The sequence below is a fragment of the Artemia sp. Qi Xiang Cuo genome, chromosome 11, assembly GCF_049724085.1.
Source record: "Artemia sp. Qi Xiang Cuo chromosome 11, ASM4972408v1, whole genome shotgun sequence".
Classification (NCBI taxonomy): domain Eukaryota; kingdom Metazoa; phylum Arthropoda; class Branchiopoda; order Anostraca; family Artemiidae; genus Artemia; species Artemia sp. Qi Xiang Cuo.
In genome coordinates, this window is record NC_142804.1 from 34,901,502 (window position 1) to 34,910,327 (window position 8,826).

The following is an 8,826-nucleotide window of genomic DNA, read 5'->3' on the forward strand; positions in this document are numbered from 1 at the left end:
AATTTCTCAGGTTAGGTTAGCCTAAAGATCAAAGAAACCAGCCCTCTGATTGGCTGAGAAGGGGGATGTAACCGACTCGCTGATTGGCTGAGAAGGAAACACGTGATCTAACTGTTTCCTGGAAACTCATAACATTCGCGTCGAGCATGTACATTCTCACTGACAAAAACCCTAAAACAGACATAAATTGCTGTTGACATCCATAAATGTGAGAAAGTTCCTGTTTTTCCATTCTCACTGACAAAAACCAACACCCATAATCGTCCAAGAAAACATCCATCAAAGTGAGAAAGTTCCTGTTTTTTCATTCTCACTGACAAAAACCATAAAACAGACATAAATTGCTGTTAACATCCATAAATGTGAGAAAGTTCCTGTTTTTTCATTCTCACTGACTAAAACCATAAAACAGACATAAATTGCTGTTGACATCCATTAAAAACATAAAATAAATTGACAAACACACATAACCATCCAATAAAAAATCCATAAAAGTGAGAAAATTCCTGTTTTTTCAAGTGAGAAAATTCCTGTTTTTTCATTCTCACTGAGAAAACCATAAACCACGTGGTCATGTCACGAGTAGCACCTCCCTCTCTACTACTGTACATGAATTTATCGAACATCAAGCGAATCAACTTGGTTGAATGAAGCTTTAAAATAACTGTCTATATTAACCGTTTGTTTCATATGGATTACTTGACTCTTTAGGAACGAATCTGCCGCTGTGCGGCAAACTGCCTTTGAGACTGGGAAGCTCAATATATAATTGTTCAGTAATTTTAAATCAAGTGGCTATCTCGAATAGCAGAAAACGACACTTTATGAAAATCTTATTGTTTAGTTAGAAACAACTCTAGAAATTTTTATTTCCTTTAATGAGCATTTTCCTGAATTTCCAGGACCACTGGTTTGATACCATAGCCCCTAGGGTAAAAACAACAACAAACAAATAAAGACACATCCGTGATCTTCCTTCTCGAGAAAATAAAAAATTCTACATTTCTATAGATGGGAGCTCGAGGATTTTCTAATGTACTGAATTTGAGCGCGTAGTTTTCATTAAGATCTATTGCTCTTTTGGGGGTGTATCCACCTTTTTGAAAATCAGGCAAATTTTCTTGGGCTTTTGATGCGTAACTGTAAACCTGATGAATTTTGTCTATTTGAAATCATTATAAAAAGCAGATTCTTTAATGTGTATATTGTTATAAAAACTTCTATTTTAGAGTTTCGGTTACTATTAGCCCAGATCATTCCAGTTCGTTAACACGCATTAGCAGTTCGTTAACACGCTCTGTTTGACTAAAACAATTTTTCCCAGATAGCAAGTGAATGTTCATTCTAAATGACGACAAAACTTTAAGTATTCCTATTCTTAATGCTTGGGAGACTGGATCACTTTTCAAGCCTCAAGTTTCATGAATCTAAAAAAAATATTTTGTCCAATTAGTATTTATTTACTCAAGAGTGCTAACCAACAGCATGCATTAGAATAGGCTAGACCACCCCAGTGACAGACACATACATTTTATCCATATAGGTAAATTAAGGGGTCAACAGGACTCTCAACTTTGAGATTGGAGATTAAGACAGGTACATAAGAAGCAAGGCCGTATCCAGGGGGGGGGGGCTATCCGGTTTGAAACCCCCCCCAAATTTTGACCGAGTCGAAAATTAGTCGAAAAAATGCCTGTAAAGACAAAACCTTACCAGAACAAGATATGGTCCCACACATAAATCCTATTGCATTTTGTGGGTAAACGGTTCTCATCAGCTTACGCAATTAGGTAACCGTAGGTAACCCCATGTTCCCCTGACCTTGCATAGTAAATTAGGGTTAATATGCGCTATTATCCTATTGGATTTTGTGGCATACAAAAATCCTATTCAATTTTGTGGGTAAACGGTTGTGATCAGCTTACGCAATTAGGAAACCCCATGTTCGCCTTATTATGCAAGGTCAGACCTTGCATAGTAAATTAGGGTTAATGGGGGCTCGAGGTAAATTAGGATTTAAATTTGATAAATTAGGTCTGACCTTGCATAGTAAATTAGGATTAATGGGGCTCGAGGAAATGTTATAAGAGAGTGCAAGATTGTCAGTTCAGTTCAGTTCAATTTCGGACTTGGATAAGAGAAGAGCAATTTTCAACATGTAGAGGAAGTGTGACATTACGTCGTTTTTCGCGCCCAAGCGGAACAGGTATTTTTCTGACAGTGGCGTTAGCGGGACGTCTGGGGAGCATTCATCTACACCTGTGGATCTTAAGGGCACTGGAGCCATCGTTGAAGCTTCTGAATCACGCACACTGGAACCAACCACGACGCAACACGTACCTGCACCAACCCAGTCTCTGTCGTTGTTTGCAAATGACATCAGTCGCTTTGTCAACAAATCATCCAGTCTCGATGCAAATTCTAAACTTCGTTTGCTGAAGAGCCCTTGGACTCCAGATATCTCCTACATTTTTCCAGTATCCGAAAAACGGAAGCTGAAGTTTCAGTTAACTTGGATCGCTCGTTTCAGTTGGTTGTCCTACTCTCCGTCTGAGGACGCTGCTTTTTGAAGATTTTGCGTTCTCTTCTCGTCAGAGACAGCTGGCAAAGGCAGCCACCAGCGCCTGGGGAATCTTGTCACAAAACCATTCAGGAACTGGAAGGATGCGATAGAGTGCTTCACAGCTCACCAACAAGCAGAGTTTCATAGAAACTGCATCGTATTGGCTGAAAACTTCATTTCTGTCTCGGAGAAAAGGCAGGAAAATATCGTGCACCAACTAGACGCGGCGAGGAAAGCGCAGGTTCAAGAAAATCGCAAGAAGTTGCGACCAATTGTTGAGACGGTGATACTTTGTGGGCGGTAACAGCTTGCCCTTTGTGGTACCAGCGACTCCGGTCCCATTTTGGTCTTGGATCCAGAACCTTCTCACAATGATGTTCTGAAGAACCAAAAAAGAAATGGTATTATCGCTGCATCCGGGGAGCTTCTTCAGCAGTCTATTGTGAAAAGAGTAAACGAAAGTCCATGCTTTTCGGTGCTTGGCGATGAAACGGCGGATGTTTCGAATACCGAGTAGCTGTCTGTTTGCGTTCGCTACACTTTCAAAGGGAACCTGCATTAGCACTTCCTTGGTTTTACCCCAGTTTCTGATTTAACTGCGCAAGGTCTGGCTTCATCAATCCTACGATTTCTCGAAAGCCTTGGTCTTAATCTGAACAAGATGGTTGGTCAGGGATATGACGGTGCAGCAGCGATGAGAGGGCATCTGTCCAGGCTGTTATACGTGAAAAGTGTCCGAAGGCACTTTACGTCCATTGTAGTGCGCACAGTCTCAATTTGGTCATCTCTTCTGTATGCTCTATTCTGGAGTTAAAGCGTTTCTTCGTTGTCTTGTCGCAAATCTGCAGTTTTTACCATACTTCCCCACCCAGGAAACAGATTTTAATAAAGAACCTAAACGGAATACTACCGGATTCGAGGAAACATACTTTAACTGGACTCTGAGAAACAAGATGGGTGGAGCGCCACAAATCCGTCGTGCGTTTTCTTGAGCTATACCGACCAATCCTGCAATCCTTGGAAGCTCTTGAAGAGAACGGAAATGCAGAAACTTCTGCAAAAGCGGTGCAGTTGCTGGACACGATGAACCAGTCGCGATTTGTTGTGTGTCTCCATGGGGTCAAAGAGCATTTCTCCCTTACGCTTACACTGTGCAAGACTCTTCAGTCAGTTGACTGTGATTTGGCAGCTGCATGCAGACACGTGGAAACTGTCCGTTCAAAAACAAAGGAAATGCGAGGAAATGCTGCTACTGCTTTCACGTCTATTTTCGACGAAGCTCAGCGTTTTGCCAGCGACTTAGGACTGGAGATGACTCATCCAAGGACGAGAGGTAGCCGAAATATGCATGCAGACGATCCAGACGTTCTCAACCACTATAGAACCTCGCTCTTTATTCCTTTCCTGGACCACTTCACTTCCGAACTGAAACAACGATTTGTGCTTCACCACAAACTACTGTCAAATCTCAGCGTCTTTTCTCCTGCAAAAATTGTTTCTGTCGATCTGAAGGCATTAAACCTGGAGTCATTGGTTGAATTGTATGGCGATATTCTTCCCGATCCAGACTGTCTGAAGCAAGAAATTGAGCTATGGCGCATCAAGTGGGAGAATGCTCCGGTATCAGAGAGGTCTATTTGTGCTGTGTCTTCGCTTCAGTCATGCGACGCCACCTTTTTTCCAAATGCTTTTCTTCTTCTGGCCGTTCTTGCGACGTTACCTGTTAGCACTGCTACTCCGGAAAGAAGTTTATCAACGCTCAGAAGACTCAAAACCTGGCTGAGAAATTCAACAGGAGAAGAACGATTGAGTGGCTTAGCCCTCCTTGTAGTCCATAGGGACGTTGACATCTGCCCTGACAAGGTCATCGACATTTTTGCAGGGAAGAAAAATCGTTGCCTGGACTCCGTTTTATAGATATTCGCCCTTACTTTTAGCAAAAAAAAAAACAAACTACAAAATATATAGACTACTTCTACTATTTGGCTTCTTTTTGCGTTAACTGTTTTTGCTGTCTCCAAAAGAAGCAAAAAAATTAGCTTGTAGTATTTAACTGTCAGTAAATAATTGTCTTGTTTTTGCGTTACTAAAAAAAAAAAACACCCCTTAAAGACACGAGAATATGCCTAGTGGATGCGTCCTCGCTTGCAAGGAGTAGACTAACGGTCTCGAGCTAACGTGATGTTGCTCGAGGATGTTAGACAAAGTCCACGGGAAAAATCGGGTAACCCCCCCCCGAACAATAATCCTGGATACGGCCCTGATAAGAAAGGTTGTTTTTTGGGGGTTAGGCCAAATAATAAAAATAAACTGATTATTTAGGGGTGGCCCCAAGGCCTCTCCTCGGCGTACCTGCCTGTGTTACATCCTATAGTATAATTTGGCATAAATGGTTTGTACCTATGAAAGGAAAAAACGCATGGGCCCCCATAAGCTGAATTCCAGGGGGGGGGGCAAACCTCGTCTAATTGACACTTTTAATGCTATATAATAGACATTTCAGAACAAAAATATACAAATAAGACAGCATCATTAAGTCAGGGGTGGGGGGCGGGCGCCCCCTGCCCAAGTTATTATTAAAGTTATTACTTCGCGGCCTATCTAATATATATCGTATAAACTAGTAAAACAAACCCACTGGTGATATTTCCCTACGTTTGCAAGATTATATAAAACTTGCGCTTTACCGAAAATACAAAACAATATAGAAGCTTTGGTACAGTAAAAGTAAACCATTTAAGGACACTTTTAACAGCATAAGAATAAAGCATTTTAGGATTGTTTCTTTTTTTCGTTTAATTTGGCATCACTTCTGCACAATGAGTTCAGTCCAATGATTGACTGTCGTTTTAGACAGTCAATCATGCTTTATTATACAATCATACTCTGTGATTATTTGTAGACAAGTTCGAAGTGAATTAATCTAGATGGTATTAGGACTACAGACTTGATTTTGAATTTGTATCATAGCTTAAAATTCTTCGTTGTATAGAGAGAAACAATAGGAACTCCAGAGTTCATATTATGGTTTATTTGTTCTTTATTTCGAGTAATACTTGGTGAGACCAAGATGTTATCTGATAAATCAATCCATTATCTTATTATGTTGTTTAAGGAATTTGCACTTTTGAAGATAATATTCGTTTTTATTCCTTTTATATTTATTTTTATAAGATTTAAGGTAATTTCAATTGTATACAAAAAGTTACTGATATCACAGCTTGTGCAAGACTATGAAAAGCGTTATGGATTAGTTTGTTGTTGTAAGGTTATGTACTCACTTTTGACTCCTGAATCAATATTCTTGTTTTCTATACTAGGCTTATGTGTTTTCAGTAAAGCTCTAGTTTTCTATAATCCTACAAACATAGGGAAATTTTACCAGTTGGTTTATTTGCACTAGTTTTACGATACAGGCCTATATTAGATAGGCTATGAAGTAATAGTTTATGTTCGTTTTAAGTTTCACATTCGGTCTTTACTTCCCTCAGAAAAACTTAGTTTTTTAAATTAATTGTTGCCCGTTTTTAATAAAAAATTATAGAAGAAGGTACAAAACCATGACAAGTTCTGCTAAGTTCAATCTTATTCCAAGGTTAAACCGTGAAGTAAGGGTATACCCAACTTAAAAAATAGTGTACAACATGTGGTATACCATGCCTGGTGGAAATGTACCACGCTTGGTACTGTGGAAGGAGGTGAGTGTGCCTGCGCATAGCTGCGAGTGTTCCACACAGAGTGGAAGAAAAGGGAGTCTTATGAAATGTTTTCAAAATTACATTAACGTTTCATTCCTTGAATGAAAAAAATGAAGAAAAGAGTAAATCTTTTTCGTAGTCAGAAGCTATAGGCCACATCAGCACAAGAAGGAAATAAACTTAGTAGAATCCGGTTTGCAACAACAGCTAGCAACCTAGTAAGAGACGATTATGTCCAATACTTAAAAATAACTTCTGAAAATAGTGTCAGATCAAAACAGGATGCGCACTATTAGAACCGCCTTGTTCTGAACCCCTTTATAGGAAACTTACCGTCCCTTGGCCTGAATAACGAGGAAAACCTATTGGCTTGAAAAACAAGATAAGTTGCTTGAACTATGATATCTGAATGAACGGCACCTTTTTTTCCGTCTGTTCTACTCAGATAGCAGGGCAGTGGAACATTATAGAGAACTGTTTAATGGCTCATTTTAGTGCCTTTTATAATAAAAAAAATAATTTTTATAATAGAATACATTTTTTACGAAAAACTGCATTTTTCATGTACTAGATTGATGAATGACGTCATAATCGTAGGTTGTTATATTAAAAGACGATCATTAGAAGAACAAACCATTGCATATATTGGACTTAGTTAGCTGCCTGATTCTTTGATATTCGTCTCTTACTATTTCAAAGAAGAAAAAGCCGTTGGCTTTTTCCTGTTTGTAATCAGGGTTTACATAATAACCTAACCTTAGCTGGCTGATTCTTTGATATTCGTCTCTTACTATTTCAAAGAAGAAAAAGCCGTTGGCTTTTTCCTGTTTGTAATCAGGGTTTACATAATATTTTGTAAATGGGAGCTTGAAACCATTACTATAGGGCTATTTGCTATGCCAATTTTTAAAGAGTAGTTTAAATTTAAGTCAGTTCATTTCATTTCATTTATTTAATACTGTAAAATGTATCTCTAATACAAAGATATACAAGAAAGAGTAAAAGGAAAGAGAAAACATATGCGGTGGATATTGCAACCCCAAAGGCTGAGCTTGTAGGGGGCATAATCAACAACATTACAAATGTGGGAAAAACAGCCCCTAATATAAAATAAATCAATACATAACAGAAAAGTGGTTAGTATTAAGGAAGAATGTTGTTACTTTGAAAATAAGATTTGTTAGTGTTAAGGAAAACTTGCTAATTCTGACAGAGAACTTGTTATCACAATAAAAAAAAATGTTACTTCTAAGAAAATTTTGGGATATTCGACAGAACTTGCTAGATCGTACAGAAAACGCGTTATCACTTAAGAAAAATATTATTCCTTAGAGAAATTTGTGTGTGTTAACTAAAGGTTTGGTAGCATTAAGGAAGAATATTCTTACTTCGAAGAGACAATTTGTTAGTGTTAAGGAAAACTTGCTATATCTTTCAGAAAACTTCTTATTATACAAAAAAAATTGTCACTTCTAAAATAAATTGTGTATGTTTGGCAAAAGGTTTGCTACTTCTAGCAGATAAGTTGTCATCATAACGAAAAAATACTACTTCTAAGGAAGTGTCTGTGGGTGTTTTGTATGTTTCAAATGTTAGAAGACTCTTACACTGAAGATCACTTTTGTCATAGTGGTAGCAGGATGAGATTATTGCCTATTGTCAAGAAACATTAAACCCAAGAATATTTGGTGTTCCAGGAAAAAAAAATCATATTCTCCGACATTCTTGCAAAGCATCAACTGAGAAACAAATGTGTTTTATTGCTATGAAACACTAAAACCCCAGAAAAGCAGTGTATTCCAGGAAAAATCATATGGTACTTATCTAGATGATGGATTTAACCCTAGAACTCTAGACCAAGTTATAGAAATCAATGACAAAGTACAGATATCGCTGTCAAGGGTGTAAAATCATTATCAAAACAAGGAATGCTCGAGAAGTGTTTTAAATACTCTTTGGTGTGAATTGCTTGCGAAGACCCAACTGAATGACTTGAAATATAATTTGTAACAAGAAATGTCTGAAAAGTATTTTTGGGGGATATGGGGCGATGCCAGCGGGGTGTCATAGAGTAGTTATAGTGCAGTACTCTGGGCTGAATTGCTTATGAAAGCCCGAATGAATGAGTTGAAAATAAAATTTTTAACGAGAAATGTCTGAAAAGTGTTCTGGGGAAATGGGGCGATGAGAGGGGTGTCTTAGAATAGTTATAGTGTGGTACTGTAGGCTGAATTGCTTGCGAAAACCCGAATGAATGAGTTGAAAATAAAATGTTCAACGAGAAATGTCCGAAAGGTGTTTTGGGGAGATGGGGCGATGAGAGGGGTGTCTTAGAGTATTTATAGTGCTGTACTGTTGGCTGAATTGATGGCGAAAACCCGAATAAATGACTTGAAAATTAAATTTTTAGCGAGAAATGTCTGAAAAGTGTTTTGGGGAGATGGGGCGATGAGAGGGGATGTCTTAGAGTAGTTATAGTGTAACAATGTGAGGTAAAATGCTTAGAGTATCTAACACTAGAAAAGAAAAAAAATGGAGGGGGGGCTTCTCTGTTTTCAAGGGGGG